This window comes from Erythrolamprus reginae, chromosome Z, assembly GCF_031021105.1.
Source record: "Erythrolamprus reginae isolate rEryReg1 chromosome Z, rEryReg1.hap1, whole genome shotgun sequence".
NCBI classification, from domain to species: domain Eukaryota; kingdom Metazoa; phylum Chordata; class Lepidosauria; order Squamata; family Dipsadidae; genus Erythrolamprus; species Erythrolamprus reginae.
The window spans coordinates 149943238-149959813 of NC_091963.1; the positions used below are offsets into that span (position 1 = coordinate 149943238).

Sequence of the window (16576 nt, forward strand, 5' to 3'; positions counted from 1 at the left end):
TTAAAACGAGTAGATTTCTGAGGAATTCTAGAAGTGGAAACCCACCTCTCTTAAAGCATGTTGGCTGGGGAATTCTGGGAGTGGAAGCCCACCCCTCTTAAAGCTGGCCAGCTGGGGAATTCTGGGAGTGGAAGTCCTCCCACTTTCTAGGACCTGTGTGACAAAACAAATGGAAAAAGAACTTTGGGGGTTCTTTGAGGGTTCTCTGGACCGCAACTCCAGTAGATGAATAGACACCTCACCGACGGTTTGACCTGCCGTCCCACGGTTCAAGCCTGCAACCTCTGCACATCCATTGTTTCGCTTCTGGCACCACTGAGCCGGTTGAACGGACGTTATTCAAGTCCGTCTAGTTTTTCCTGTACCTTCCTCTCCTGCATGGCAAAACAGCACTCCGGCGCAGAGGCTCCCGTTTTACTCCTCGACTTACAACTGAAAGTGAATCTGCGACCTTTCTTCCCACCACCGCTAAATGAACCACGGCCGCCGTTAAGCCAGCAACCCAGTCGTTAAGCGAATCCGATTTCCCCCTCCCTTGACTTTATGGCTTACAAGGCGGTCGCAAAAGGGGATGACAAGACTCCCAAGGACACCACGACTCGCCATAAAGACGAGTCAGCGGCCGCGTCCATTGCGGAACACGGCAACGGTCATTAAATGTGAAAAAACGGTCATTAAGTCGCTTTTTTTCAGTGCCGTTGTAACTTTGAAACCATTGCTAAGTGGTTGTAAGTCGAGAACCACCTGTAACTTCCAGTTTCCGGTTTCAACCAAGTCCCCCTGTCTTCAATCCGCCATTGTTGAGGGAACACTAGCGTCAATTACAGACCGTCCTCGACTTAACAATAGTTTGCTAAGCAACTGAAGTTAGAACGGCGCTGATCAAAGGGGAGTGATGGCTGTTTTTCCACACTTACGACCGTCGCGTCCTTCTCCTCAGTCGTGTGATCAAATTTAGACGCAGCAGAGTCATACTTAGGATGGTTAGGCAGCATCCCGGGATTCAGGTGATCTGCTTTTGCGACCGTCCGGCGAGCAAAATTAGTTTTACAACCTCGTGACTCGCTTAGTAACAGCAATGATTCATTTAACAACCATGGGAGGAAAGGTCCTAAATTGAGGTGGGGACTCATTTAGCAATATGTCTCGCTTAGCAACATAAGACCGAGGACCCCCTGTGTCTTTCCACTTTAACCAAGCGGAGTTATTGAATTGCATTGAAGGGCACAAGCATCGCTAGTCCTCATTACAGGGATTCATTTAGCGACTGCTCGGTCACCCTCACACTCACAACGGAAATTAACGACCGATCCTCACACTTACAAATGTATGGTCCTGTGATCCAAATCACGTGCTTGACAGCTGTCTTGTATGTATGCGACAAGCCTATCAAACCGGCTGTCACATAACGAACACCTGCCCAGCCGAACAAAGTCGGATTTGCTTAGTGACCGCAAGCGTCTCTTTCACAACTGAAGTATTCGCTTAAACAATCATGGAAGCAAAAAACAAAAATAGGGTAGTCCTTGACTTACAACAGTTCATTCAGCGACTATTCAAAAAGACACCGACAAAACGTTGACTCGTGGCAATTTTTCACACTTAACAACTGTGGGAGCTTCCCTCCGTGATCACGTGACCTACAACCAACTCACATTTATGACGGTTGCAGTGTCCCCTTTTGCGACCTTCTGATAAGCAACGTCAACAGGGCGGCCAGGTTTGCTTAACCACCAGGTTACTCGTTTAATGACGGCGGTGCTTCGCTTAACCAACAGGGCAAGGAAAGGTTGTAAACTGGGGCCAAACTCACTGAAGAAAATGTCTCCCTTAATGACATAAATCTTGGGCTCGATTGCAGGTCATAAGTTCTAGAACTGGCTGGGTCGTACCAGATTCATTTAACAGCCGCTGGAAATTCCCAATCCTTGATGTAAATTGAGGTCTGCCTATCAATCAAGCATTCCTAAGAGCATAAGTGATCAGGTTGAGCTAGCGATGTCCTGGACTCCACTGCCCATCTGCCCCAGCAAAATCTGGGATAAGGGGAGAGATATACCGATGGTCCTTGAGTTATGACAGTTAACTCAGCGACCAAAGTTACAATGGCACTGAAAACAAGTGACTGAGGACCCAATTTTCACACCAACGATGACCGCAGCACCGCCGCAACCACGTGATAAAAACACTCAACAAATGATTCATATTTATGATGGCTGCAGTGTCCTACGTGTGTGTCGCACAATCCTCTTTTGTAACCTTCCGATGACCAAAGTCGACGGGAAAGTCAGATTCACTTAACAACTGGGTTATTAATGTATTAAAAACTTCAGCAAGCGCAGCCAGAAAGGTGGGGCAAAAACTCACCAGATAAATGTCCCACTTAGCGACAGAAACCCTGGCCTCCATTGCAGTCATAATTCAAGGACCACCCTCAGCGTCTGAATTGATTCGGATTCTTCCTAGCCAGATTTATCCGATACGGGAGGAAAATAGAAATAGGCAGCCGGAGGGAACAGCAGCTAGTCCTCAACTTATGAATGTTGGCTTAGCAACTCTTCGAAGTTACGATGAAGCCACTTACGACCACACCTTGCACTCGACAACTCCTGCAGCGTTCATCCCCCCCACGGCTCACGTGCTCCACATTTAGCGACTGGCACGGACTTATGGTGGTTGTGACCTTCTGACAAACAGAGCCAATGCAGGAAAAGTTGGAGTCACTTACTACTCTGCTACTCATTCAACAGCCGAAAAGCTACCTGCTTAACGCCCACACACAAAAATATTGTACGCGGCTCAAAAACTGTAAGAAATTCTAGCTCCCACTGCGGGGGTCGTAAGTCGAGGACCCTCTAAAAAAGTACACACGCTTGCCGTCAGGCCGCTCCTTATGGGACCACAGAGGCACGGGCAGTCCTTGACTTACAACCATTCACTTAGTGACGTTCGAAGTTACGGTGACACCGGGCAGAAAAAAACCCTGGCTAATGTCACTTTTCCCAAACTTACGACCGTTGCAACATTCCCTCGCGTTTACATCCAGAGTTCTCAACAACGGATTCACCTTTACGGTTGATCGCAGCCCCCCGTCGTGGGGTGAACACCTGATTCCCTTTTGTGACCTCCGGATGAGAAAAGACGGCAAGGGATGGGGAGACTTTATTCGCTTAGCAACCAAGCGACTCGTTTAACAACGGTGCCAAACGAATATGGTGAGGAAAACAGACATGAAAATCAACCGAACAAAGGTTGAAACTCTCCAGGGATGGAAGACAACACATCCGTGGGCTCAAAATGCCACCTGCCAGCATGAACGTGGGGGGCGGGGGGGGACAGTTAAAAGTGAGCTGCCTGGGTATGTATACACATACACATACACACACACACAAGAGCAGCCACCTGAATCCATTCCTTCCCGCCGCCTCTCTCACTCTCCCCCCCTCCCGGAAACAGCCGCCAGCCACAGACTGCCACCCACCCAACCCACGACCACGTGGCCCCAAGCCTTCCTCCTTCCTACGATAAGACAAAAGCGATTAAAATACACAAACGTGGATAAAATAATAGTCTGCATGCAGGAGGTGTGTGTGTGTGAGAGGAGCCAATCTGTGGGAGGGGGCTGAAAGCGCAGGGGGGACACGTTGGCGACGTCGGCGTGTCAAAGGAAGACAAGAAGCCACGTGGCACACTTAACGTCGGACACTTAACGTCGATCGCTAAATGTGGAATTAAAAGTTAGACAAGTGAAAAGAAAAGATTTTTTTTTTAATAAAAATTTTATTTTAGGTATTTTGGGCCAAAGGGATTCAAAACGTTGCTATTGGAAAAGATTTGTGCAGCCTTTGGAATGTGTGTGTGTCTGTAATATATTTTTGCTGATAATGAAAAGGAAGGGAGATTGGTATAGATCTATTTCAAGCTATTTTGTTCTCATCGGTTAGAGATATACCGGTATATATAGATCAAATAGATCTATAGTAGACTCCCTTCCTTTTCATTATAAGCAAAAATATGCTACACACACGCATACACATACACACATTTGATATATATATAGGTAGTCCTTGATTTACAACCTGAAATGAGTGACATTCGTTAAGTGAATTTGGTCCCCTTTTTAACGACTATTCTTGCCGCCCTGCGGCCAGGGCATGAGCAACACAGTTGTTAAGTGAATCTGGCTTCCCCCGCGTTGACGTTGCTCATCGTAAGGTCACAAAAGGGGATCACGTGGAAAAAAAAAACCTGCCTGGACACTGCGACTGTCCTAAGTAGGAGACAGTTGCCGAGTCACCAAAGTTTGGTCATGTGAACAGGAGAAACGCTGTAACGGTCGTCAATCTGAAAAACAGACATACGTTGCTTTTTTTTTCCTCACTCCAAGCAATCGCCAAACAAAGTTGTAAACCGAGGACAATCTGCTATGTGACTGACAAAGCTTGCCTAGGAGACCTATAGACATTTTTAGGCAAAATATTTGAGTTATTTCAATATGTGCTGTATACAGTATATGTAATTCCCTGGACATAACATACAATACCAGAATGACAAGAGCTATTTAGGCAAAGTATGAAAGGACTGGGATGAACCTAATCCTAATCCTAACCCTAACTCTAAACCTTTATCCCTAATGCTAATCCTAACTGAAACCCTAACCCTAATCTTTAACTACAAACCAAGCCCTAACCCGAATCCTAACCCTAATTCCAATCCTAATCCTAAACTCTAACACAAGCCCTAACCTTAATCCCAACTCTAATTCTAAATCAAATCCTAATCCTAACTCTAATCCTAATCAGAATTAATCCTAATCCTAACTCTAATCCTAATCCTAACTCTAATCCTTAACTGTAACCCAAATCCTAACCCAAATCCTAACACTTTATAAATCTAACCCTAACCCTAACCCGATATCCTTAATTCTAACACAAACCCTAATCCTAACCCTAGTCCTTAACTCTAACCCTAACCCTAACTCTAACCCTACTCCTTAACTTTAATATGTCCTAACCCTAATCCTAACACTAATCCTAACTCTAAACCAAACCCTAATCCTTAACTCTGACACAAGCCCTAACCTGAATCCTAACCCTAATCCTAACCTTAATCCTTAACTAGTCTAAAGCAAACCCTAACCCTAATTCTAATGCTAATTCTAATCCTAACCCAAACCCTAATCCTAACTCTAACCCTTAATCCTAATCCTAACTCCAACCCCAATCCTTAACTCTAATCCTAACCCTAACTTTAACCCAAGCCCTAATTGTAATCCTAACTCTAATCCTTTATTAAAATGATATGTATATGCAAAATAAAGTATACCGGACTTTCGTAATTAAAAAGAAAAGACAAGAGGAAAAGGCCAGTATTGGCTTAAAGGTAGACCTTGATTCACGAAAGACCGTTCGAAGTGACAACAGCCCTGAAAAGAGTCACTTAGGACTGTTTTTCACACACTGATGACCGTTATACCAAGTCCACGTCATGTGATTTACGTTCGGATGCTTGGTGATTGACCCACTTCTAACGACGGTCGCAGTTTCCCTGCGGAGGCCACGCGATCCCGTTTCGCGACCCTTCCAACCAACAAAGTCAACAGGGAAGCCAGATTCGCTTAACGTCCAGCGGGGCCAACCTAGCAACGGAGGGGATTCGCTTAACAACGCCGGCAAAGAAAGATCGTAAAATGAGACAAAGCACAGCTTCACAACTCTCTCGCTTAGCCACACCAAATTTGGGGGCTCCATCGCGCGCGTAACTCAAGGACTATCCGGACTTTGCCAATGTGCTTCCTGGCGTTACACACAGAATTCCTAGGAAATAAATGTGTGAAGGTATTAAGCAATTCGTATTTTGATGTCTCAATTTCTGATAATAAACCCAACTGGGCTTTTGAATGCAATGCAATAAGACCAAGCACTTATTTCAGGGTTCAGACAGTGCGTGCGTGTGTGTGTAACATAGTTTTGCTGGTAAAGAAAAGGAAGGGGAGACTACTATAGATCTACTTCAAGCTATTTTGCTCTCATCAGCTAACCATACCCTTCCCAGGATTTGAACCCGTATATAATATACTGCTCAACAAAATAAAGGGAACCCTCAAAGAACACATCCTAGATCTGAATGAATGAAATATTTTCATTTGCACAACTATTTCATTTGCACAACAGCATGTGAAATCGATTGTCAATCAGTGTTGCTTCCTAAGTGGACAGTTTGACTTCACAGGAGTTTGACTGATTTGGAGTTATATTGTATGGTTTAAGGGTTCGCTTTATTTTTTTTGAGCAGTGTCTATATTATATATAATATATATAAAATCATCATTCATATGTCATCAAAGCAAATGTGTGTGTAAAACACACTCCCTCCCACACACAATTATCATCAGGTTTAAGCATCTATTATATATTTTTAAATCTGACGGTGTGTGTGTGTGAGAGAGAGAGTGAGTGACATTATATATAACCCCTTTATTTGGCTTCCTTTTTTGCCTCTCGGACCCTCCAAGGGTCATACCCAAGGCAGTTCATTTTTTTATAGCCAACAAACTATATTCTATATGTGTAACATATTTTTTTGCTGATAATGAAAATTAAGAGAGCCTAGTATAGATTTATTTCAATTCAAACTACCCTTCTTGGGATTTGAAAACATATAAACAAAACATATAACTCTTCTCTGGTACAAGTTGAGACAAGGAGGAGAATCCTGTGGCCTAGAGGTTAAATCTACTGCCTTACTGGCAGAGGCTGCCCAGGTCCAAATCCCAGGAAGGGTATGGCTAGCTGATGAGAGCAAAATAGCTTGAAATAGATCTATACATGTACTAGGCGCCTTTCATTTTTATTATCCGCAAAAATAAGTTACATACCTGCAAATATATGGTATATATGGGTTTTTTTTGCTGAATTTGAAAATTAAGGGAGACTAGGATATATCTATTTCGGTCTTATTTTGACCTCATCAGCTAGCCATACCCACTGGGACTTGAACCTGCAACCTTTGCCTTGTAAGGCAGAGAATTATCCTCTAGGCTACAGTATCCAATCCCTTCAGCTCTGGGTATATATATATATATATATATACCGGTATGTTTGTGTGTGTATATATATATATATACATACACACACACACAAATATAAAACCTGCTTTGATGACGATTTCAAACAGCTTTCCCAGGGATAGCCTGGTTAAAAAAAAATTCTGTCCCGAGAGTTGTGTGGGTGTTAAGTTAACGCAACAGACACACGCAAATCGGCACCCCACCAAAGCCCTTGGGGATGGTTTCCCCCACTACCCATCATCATCATCATCGTCATCGTCAGCCAAGCCCAAACCGAAGCCAAGAAGGGAACGCCACAACGCAGCCGGAAGCCACAATCACACAACGTGCTTCCCAATTGTGCAAAAAGAAAAAAAAGGTTTCACAACTCTAGTCTCAGGGTTTTTTTTTTTCCCTTTCCCAAGACTGGGAAAAATGCAAATCACCCGGAAATTGGAAAAGACCTCGGGGCAAGGGCTGGTGTTGTACCCCCAGAACACGACAACTTGGGTGTGGGGATGGGAATTGTGATCCCAGGCCAGGCGGAGGGGCCCAGTTGGGCTCCATGGTACCTGATGCTTTGGGGTTTTCGAACTACATTTATTTGGATTCAGAAGGGCTGCCCCCCCCCCCCAAAGTGGCACTCTACCCACAACCTGTCATTTGAAAAGGGGGTGCAAGGGGGGGAGAAACCCCCTCCCACAAAGGAGCCTTTGCTACTTAGAGCTCAGCCACCTGAGCCAAATTGGGAGAAAATTTCTAGGGGGAGATTGGGGGGGGGGGAGGCGCCTAAACATCTCATTCATCTCCGAGAGCCGTCTGGATGACCTCACGCGACCCACCAAAGGGCTGAACTCTGCCTCGGTGGAAAAGCACAAGGCAAAAAAGAAAGGGAAACGAAATCTCTCCGTGCATGCACACACCCAATCACACCTGGTTCTCTCCCCCCCCCCAAAAAACCCTCCCCACACTTCCCCCCACCTCCCAGAGCAAAATTCAGCCCAGGGGTCTCATCTGTCGCCTCCCCCCACAGTCCCTGCCTGCTTGTCCCGTCCTCAGCGCCTGCTCACTTTGAGGAGGTTCGGTTGGCCTGCCCGACTGGTTGGTGCCACTTTCATTTACCTGGCTGGCACACACACCCTGCCTGGCTCACCTGGGCACTCTTAAAGGGCCAGGCGCCTCTTTTTCGAAACACCTGGATGGAGAGGGAACTTGTGAGTGAGAACGGGGGGGGGGCAGAGAGACCCCTCCTACTCCTCGCCTCTGCCGCTTAACTCCCAGACCCACTCAACCTGCCACCCAAAATATTGTTGTTGTTTTTTTAAAAAATCCCACTCTGTACATGCTCAGGAGAGTACTGCCCCTCTTTTGTAACTGCTGTGGGAAAACAAGACCCCCCAGGGCAATGCCCCAAGCTTCACTTTCAACAGACTTCTTGTAACTCAAGACACCCACCCACCCCTCCATAACCCCCCCACCCTAATTCTGCCCTTCTACAACACCTTGGCTTGGCAGGGTTTTTACATGGGGAAAGTTTCTACCCCCCCCTCCCAGCCCTCCCCCTCCCCCCCAGGCCGGAAAGTCAAGGCTGGCTGAGCAAGGAAGCTTGAAAGCCCCCCCTCCGTCCCCATTTAATTGTAAACAGAGCCCTCTCCCCTTTCTGCCTTCCGGACCCGACTTCACCCCAAACTTCCAGGGCCTCCAAAATGTCTCCTGCTCGGCCTCCCCCTTCCATCCATCACTGTCCAGAGATTCCCAAGCTCCCACGACCCCCGATAATCCAGCCCCGGATCCTGCTGACAATACAATATGTTTTTTTGCCCCAGTTGGTTTCTAGTGATTCCCAATACGACGAACTTGGGGGGGGGGGAGGGAGATTAACTTTAGTGGGAGAGTTCAAAAAGACCCCCCCGCGCCAAACTTTTCGCCCCCCCGAAACTTCTTCCCATCCGGACCCTCCTCTCCAGCCGCAACCCTCAGCAACAACATACACACACCACACCCCGCCACGCCTGCTACACACACACACACACCCAGACCCCCTCCCCAAACTCACACAACTCGACTCTCTCCCCAAACACTGCCCCCCCGCCGTCGCTCTCTGCCCCAACTGGGCTCTTTTGTCCGATTTTCCTCAAAAATGCAGCACGGGTTTTTGCGGGGGGGGGCTGCGTTGAGATTCACACCCCCCACCCTCCGCCAAGTTGGGAGTTGCACAACCAAAGTGTGGGTCGAAGCTCGAGCGTTTCCCCAGTCGGGAGGAAGGGATCCAAATCAAAAAGGCACCAAAGACCCAGAGATCCTCCAGATCCTCCGCTCAGCGCTGGCCTCCCAAGGGGACCAGATCCACTTAGAAAACTAGCAACTTTCACCGGATTTGCGCGCACACACACACTCCCCACTGGCCCGATCCTAACTAATCCAGGGGAAGGGTCTCCTTCCCAACCGGATAATTTGCTGGATCTCTCCCGCGGAGCTTTTGGGCATCCCGACAAGCCGGAAGCTGACCCGCTGTTCGCGGGGGTGGGGGGGCTGTCAACTGCCCCCTCTCGAACTCAAGACCTCCCGGTCAAGGATCTTGGTTAGTTGTCACAAAGACGGCCAGCATGGGGGGACGGGACGGGACACAAACCACCCACCCCTATCCCGTCAGGATTCCAAATGTCCAAAGAAGCTGCAAGAGTAAGAGAGGCAGACCCCTGCCCACTTCAGCAAGTTCTTGCCCACCTGGGACCCCGGCCCAGGGTAGCAACAATTCCGAGGAGTGCCAGGTGCGAATTCTGCCCCCTGCCACCCTCCCTGGATGGTCTGGCCACCCCCAATTGGGAGGTATCCAGGAGGCCTGGAGGCCGGAGTGGGGGTCTTTGCAGCTGGGCTCTAGTGGGGGGGGCATCTGGGTGCCACCGAGACAGGGGTGCCCACCCACTCGCTTGGCCGGAGACGGAGGAGGGGGCGGAGGGAGGCCAGGCCTGTGCCAGACTGTGTAGGGGGGGGGTCCTCCATCCGTCCCTTCACTTTTCTTCCCATCCGATAACAAAGCCACCCGAAGCAGCCAGGAAGCCTTGGGCGCACACACACACACACACCGCACACAACACAACACACACACGCAGGGCTGCCACTTTGCTCCCCCCTCCGCAATCAAACAGGGTCAGTTCAGTCCAGCATCGACCTACCGCCCCCCCAAAAGGAAAAAATAAAACGAGAGAGAGGGGGGTTAAAAATAAAAGGAGGGAGGCGAGAGCGCCAGACAGACGGAAGCGGAGGAGAGGAAAACGAGGGGTGCGGAAAGAAAGAAAGAAAGAAAGAAAGAAAAAGAAAGAAGGGACAACAACGTTACCTGCAAAAAGGGACGGCTAAGATTTTTGGGGAGGGGGAGGCAGGAGACCCTCCCCTTCGCCTGGCAAACAAAAAAAAAAGGACCCCCCCACAAAAAAACTGTAGATTTCCTCCCCCAAAAAGAGAGAAAAAACCCTCCTCCTTCTTCCTCCGAGGAAAGAAAGAATGAGAGGGGAAAAAGAAGAAAGAAAATCGGAAGGGCAGGAAGAAAAAGGGGAGGAGGGGGGAGAAAAAGAGCCCCCTCCTCTTCCTTCTCTCCCCTCCCCCAAAAAAAATCAAGCGGGGGCTTTCTCCTCCGGTAAATCCAGCGCGGAGCTGGGCTCGGGCAGCGCGATCCTCCGGGCTCAGGCGCTGTGGTTGGCTCGGCTCGGCTGCGCCCCCCCCTCTCTACTCAAACAAAGAAATGAGGGTTGTGTTCCGTGCCCAGCCCCCTCCCTCCCTCCCCCCCTTCCCCAGCCCAGACAGATCCTCCCCCGCCCCCTCCCTTTCCGGCACAAGGCCGCCTCGCTTCCATGTTCCCAATGCGCTCGCACACATGGGCTGGAGAGGCGGCCAGAGGGAAGGAAGGACGCAGGCAGGCCACCCCGCGCTCGGCCGCCCCGGGCCCCGCCGGCCAAGGGAAGGGAAGGCAGGCAGCGAGAGAGAGAGGGAGGGAAGGAAGGATGGAAGGAAGGAAGGGGAAGAGAGGGAAGGAAGGGAGAGAGGAAGGAAGAGACAGGGGAGTGAAGAGAAGGACTGTGGAAGGAAGGAAGGAAGGAAGGAAGGAAGGGGGAAGGGGGAAGGAGGGAGAGGAGTGAAAAAAGATTCAAAGAAGGGAGGGAGGGGGAAGGAAGGACAGAAGGAGGAGAGAAGGAGGAGAGAGGGAAGGGAAGACAGAAGGAAGAAGGAGAGAGAGGGAAGGAAGAAAAGAAGGAAGGAAGGAGGACGAGAGGGAAAAAGGAAAGAGGAGAGAGAAGGAAGGAGAAAGAGGAGAGGGAAGGAGGAAGGAAGGAAGGAGAGAGAGGGAAGGAAGGAAAGAAGGAGAAGGAGAGGGAAGGAAGGGGATGGAGGAGGCAGATGAAAGGAAGGAAAGAAGAGGAGGAAAGACAGGGAAGGAAAGAAAGAAGAGAAAGTAAGAGAGATAGAGAAGGGAGGAGAGAAAGGGAAGGGAAGAAAGAAAGGGAAGAATAAAGAGGGGAGGGAGAGGAAGGAAGGAAATAAGAGAAAAGGAAAGAAAAAGGCAGGGAGAAGGGAGAGAAAAAACAGGGAGAGAAGGAAGGAAAGTTGGAAGTAAAAAAAAAGGGGGAGGAAGGAGAGGGAGGGGGAAAAAATCGTTAAGTGACAGAGGAATTCTAGGAGTTGAAGTCTCCCTTCCCTCAGTGGGCCTAAACTGGATTGGAGAGATATTCTGCCTTAAAAAGACCCCCCCCCCCAATATTTGCATGTACAGTGTTCCCTCAATTTTCGCGGGTTCGAACTTCGCGGAATGTCTATACCACGGTTTTTCAAAAATATTAATTAAAAAATACTTTGCGGTTTTCCCCCCTATACCACGGTTTTTCCCGCCCGATGACGTCATATGTCATTGCCAAACTTTTGTCTGCCTTTAAAAAACATTTTTAAAATAAACTTTAATAAATAAACATGGTGAGTAATAATCTGAATGGTTGCTAAGGGAATGGGAAATTGTAATTTAGGGGTTTAAAGTGTTAAGGGAAGACTTGTGATACTGTTCATAGCCAAAAATAGTGTATTTACTTCCGCATCTCTACTTCGCGGAAATTCGACTTTCGCGGGCGGTCTCGGAACGAATCCCCCGCGAAAATCGAGGGAACACTGTATGTTTAAAAATTGGGGGAGGGGGCGATTTCAGAAATCCAGCAGAAGTCACAACCTCTTTTTCCTGGGGGACCTGGGGTTCCGCTCAGATGCTCAAAAACGGCAGCAGGTCTCCTGCTCGAGCAGGGGGTTGGACTAGAAGACCTCTGAGGGGGCCCCAACTCCATTATTCTGTAAGAAACATGGGCACCTACCTTGCAACGCACTTTTATTTATTTATTTATTATTTATTTATTTATTAGATTTGTATGCCGCCCCTCTCCGCAGACGCGGGGCAGCATACAAACCTTGCCATGTTGACATTTTTAAAAATCTGTGGGCAGCAATGCCCCCCCCCAATTAGGTACCCACCATGTGGGCAAGCAGAAAATTCCAGGACCAGCACCCTAAGTGAAGGACTACCCAAAATTTTACTACCATACTGTAGGGGGAGGGGGTGCTTATGCAGAATGCCCTGCATTTTCTTTTCGGTATAAGATTTTTTTATTTTTTCTCCACCATAAAATAAAACAATATACAGTTATAAACACAATAACAATGCTTAAAATCAATCATATACACTACAAACTTTTCTCATTACTCTCTCAATGGAGGCTCTTATATCTCTCTGTGTAAACTTTTCTGTTAATTTTATACAATACTTAGCAATTCTTAAAATTCTAAATTATAATTTTTCCATCACCATCTTACAACAAACGGTTACAACCATGTAAAGAATAATAAAATCTTTTATCTAAATTTTAATTCGTATATCATATAGCTAATTAAAAACATCATTCAATGCAAATTGGGTATTATGGGGTGGAGCTCCATTTTCGCTACCCCACTGTACCCCTACCCCCCGTCCGGGCAGCAGCCCATCCCTGGCGATGTAACAGGTGCCCGCAACTGGACAGTGCGAATGTGCTTGTCCACCCGCCGTGTGGCATATAATCCATATGAAAGGCGCCTAGTGGCACCCTTGTGACTTCAGACTTGAGGGTGCCAGCTGTTGCACCCACGAAGCAGCCCAGACGCCCCCCCAATGCCCAGCTGCACCTGGGCAGTTCTTCTGGTCATGCGCAGAAGAACGCCTTTGCTCTAGAATTCCAGCTTCAGTTTCCCAATTGGGTTTAAGAGACGCAAAATTGGCCAGACTATTTATGTGACCGCATACTCCCTCATACCTCGTTGCAGCCAGTCAGGGCCTTCTCCAGGTCCCGTCCACCAAACAAGGTCGGCTGGCGGGACTTTGGGAAGAGCCTTCTCTGTGGTGGCTCCTACCCTGTGGAACCAACTGCCTCCAGAGATCTGCATTATCCCCACACTACCGGTCTTCCGGAAAGCCGTTAAGACCTGGCTTTTCTGGCAGGCCTGGAATAAGCTGATTGCAAGTATAATATGTTTTTATATTATTATTATTATTATTATTATTATTATGATTTTTATTATTAGATTTTAATTGTTTTTATTGTTGTATTTATTCCGATCGTTAGCCGCTCAGTCCTTTTGGAGTGAGCAGCATATAAGTACAATAAATAAATAAATAAATTGTTTTCACGCCTGCTTCGCACACGCGGGTCCCCAATTCCAGGAGGGGGGGGAACCCCATTAGATTGGCATGGCCTTTTCCCCCCCTCCAGCCTGCAACCCCCTCCCCAAATCAAACCCATTTGTTTTGCCCCTTCCTAGAGAATCCACAATCGTTCCCAATTAGAGTCGGTCTTCAATTTACAACAATTCGTTTAGTGACCGTTCCATGTCACCACGGACTCGTGACCGTTTTTCACACTTAACAACCATTGCCGCCTCCTCTCCATCAAAAATTCAGACGCTCGGCATCGACCGACCCGTATTTATGACGATCGCTGTTTTTGCGAACTTCCGACAGGTGACGTCGTTGCCGGATTCGCTTTAACGACTGGGTTAGCAACTCATCAGCTGCTGCAATCCGCTTTAACGACGGCGGCGGCACGAAAGAACGATCCGAAACGGTGACAGTGACACTCGCCGAGCAAATGCGTCGCTCAACCACAGAAATGTTGGGCTTCCGTCGTGGTTGTAAGTCGAGGACTACAGATGGGGTTGGGGAGGCGACCCTCCCCTCTAAAATGATGAGGGAACCATGCTGCCCTGGCGGAGGAGGGGGGGGAGGAAGTCCCCTCCGCCCCCCCGCCCCCCCCCGCTCCTGCAGGCAGCTTGGGAGGGGCTCCGAGTTCTAATTCTCCCCCATGAGAATCAGGCCCATTTCTGACTGAGTCTGCTTATGGAGTGTTGCAGGGGAGGGGAGGGTGTGTGTGATTGTGTGCGTGCGCAATGCGTGAACGTGCACTCTGGCGCCCCCCTCTCTCCCTCCTGCCCCCTCCCAGATCCAGTGCACCAATCCTGGAGCAGGGTGGGTGGGGGGAAGAAGGGGGCTTCCCCATCAGCTGGCAAGCAGGAGAGGAGCCCACTCCCACTTCCAAGGGGATGGGGAGCACACTCACACGACCCCCCCTCCCGCCTCTACTAGTAAGCGGAGTCCCAGGGGGGAGAGTGGGGGGGGGAGCAGATATTGATAGCTGGGGCTTGAATGGAGAGAGAGAGAGAGAGCAGGGAAGGAGCGACCCCCACCCCGCCCTGGGTTACCCAGCAACTGGGCACGTGTGGAGGCTGCAAAGCCCCCCCCTCTTCCCCGCGACCTTTCACCCCACCTCTGACCACACTGCACTGGGAGAGGAACAGATGCAGCCGAGAGTGAGGGCAAAATGGAGACCCCCGGCCCTCCCTCCCTCTCTCTCTCCTTTTTTCCTCTTTCTCTCTTTCTTTCTCTGTCTCTCCCTCCTCTATTCTCTCTCCCTGCCCCCTTTTATTCTCCCCCCCTATTTTTTCCTCCTTCTCTCTCCCACTTTCTTGCCTGCTTCTTACTTTTCTTTCTTTCCTTCCTTCCTTCTTTCTTTTCCTTTCTTTCTTTCTGCCTCTCCTGCCTCTTTCTCCTTCTCTCTCTCTTATTCCCTCTTTTTCTCTCTCTCTTTCTGTCTCTCCCTCATATTTCCCTTTCTTTCTCCTCTCTTTCTGCCCTTCTTTCTCTCCCCCTATTTTTTCTCTTTCTCCTTCCCTCTCTTTCTTTATTTCCTCTTTTGCTTTCTCTTCCTCCCCATCTCTTCCTCTCTCTTTTTCCTCTGTACCTCTATTTCTTTCTCTCTTTCTTTTCCTCTCTATCTCTTTCTCTCTCTCTTCCCCTTTGTATCTCTATTTCTTTCTCTTTCTTTTCCTCCTCCTCTCTCTCTCTTTCTCTCTCTCTGTCACACACACACACTCTTTGTCTCCTTTCAATTTCCTGCCACCTCTTCCGGGGGCTCATGTTTCTGCAAAAGTCCTGCCTCCCCCCCCCCCCAATATTTATATATCAGAATAAGGCCGAAATAGCGCTATCCTAGTCTCCCTTAATTTTAAATATCAGCAAAAATATGTGATATATATATAGTATATATATATTATATATGACGGTCTTGGTATATTCGGGTTTCTTCCCGTGTAGGATTCAGAAATTTCTGGTGACGTTTCGACAAGGTCCCACGTTATCTTCAGGCTGGTGCTTCTGTCCTTGTTCTAGGGCGAAACACACTATTTTTGCTGAATATTTCTATATATATATACTGTATATATTTCTGTCCTTGCCCTGATTAGATCTGCAAGACCCCATTTTATTTGGGGTTGGGGGGCAGGAGGTACGGGGAAAAACTCTGGCCCTGGCCTAAAACACAGGCAGTTATTTATTTTTGGCTATTTTTCATGCCAATTACCGGTCGCCCTTGACTTGCAACCGCTCGCTTAGTGATGGTTTTTCACACTTGCAACCTTGGCAGCATTCACCCAATCACGATTCAGACACTTGGCCACCACCTCGTATTTAACGACGGTCGCGGCATCCTGGGGGGGGAGGGGGCACTGGAAGGGTGGGAGATCAAGCGATTCCTCTTTTGCAACCTTCCGACCAGCGACCAGGGGAGGGGGCGGAAAGCCATCGATTCACTTAACAACGGGGTTGCCAACTCCTCTGACCCCACCGCTTCACTCAACGGCAAACGAGCTCGCAAAAACGCAACAAAGCCCCCTCCCCCCCAACGGAACTGGCATCCAGCTTAAAAGAGCAGGAACACTGGGCTCAATGACGGCCGTAAGTCAAGGACCACCAGGAAGGACAGGGGAAGAGGGGCAAAAGAACCCCCTTCAAGAGAGATTTGAGATCCCCTGCCCCCCTTTCCCCTCCTTTATGAGCCCTCCCCTCCCTCCCCCCCTTCGTGCCCCCTCTCTTGATAAGAGACAGAGGTCAAAGCAGAACGAAAAGGGTGGGGGGAGATTCCAAATCCCCCCCTCCAGCAAGGACATGCAGTTTGCAACCAGCCCAAT

The 16576-nt window shown here is 48.6% G+C and overlaps 1 protein-coding gene across 9 annotated transcripts in view; it reads right to left on the reverse strand.

Annotated features, from left to right (window-relative positions):
- The window catches only part of KDM6B (lysine demethylase 6B), a 108182-nt gene that overhangs the window by 65057 nt on the left and 26549 nt on the right, over positions 1-16576 (reverse strand). For 2 of the 9 annotated variants that reach the window (XM_070727484.1, XM_070727479.1), the window contains exon 1: positions 10389-10760. The exons of the other annotated variants lie outside the window; for them this stretch is intronic. The gene's annotated coding sequence lies outside the window, so the exon portion shown is untranslated. Of the gene's footprint in view, positions 1-10388; positions 10761-16576 lie in introns of those variants that run through there. 9 annotated transcript variants of the gene reach the window in all.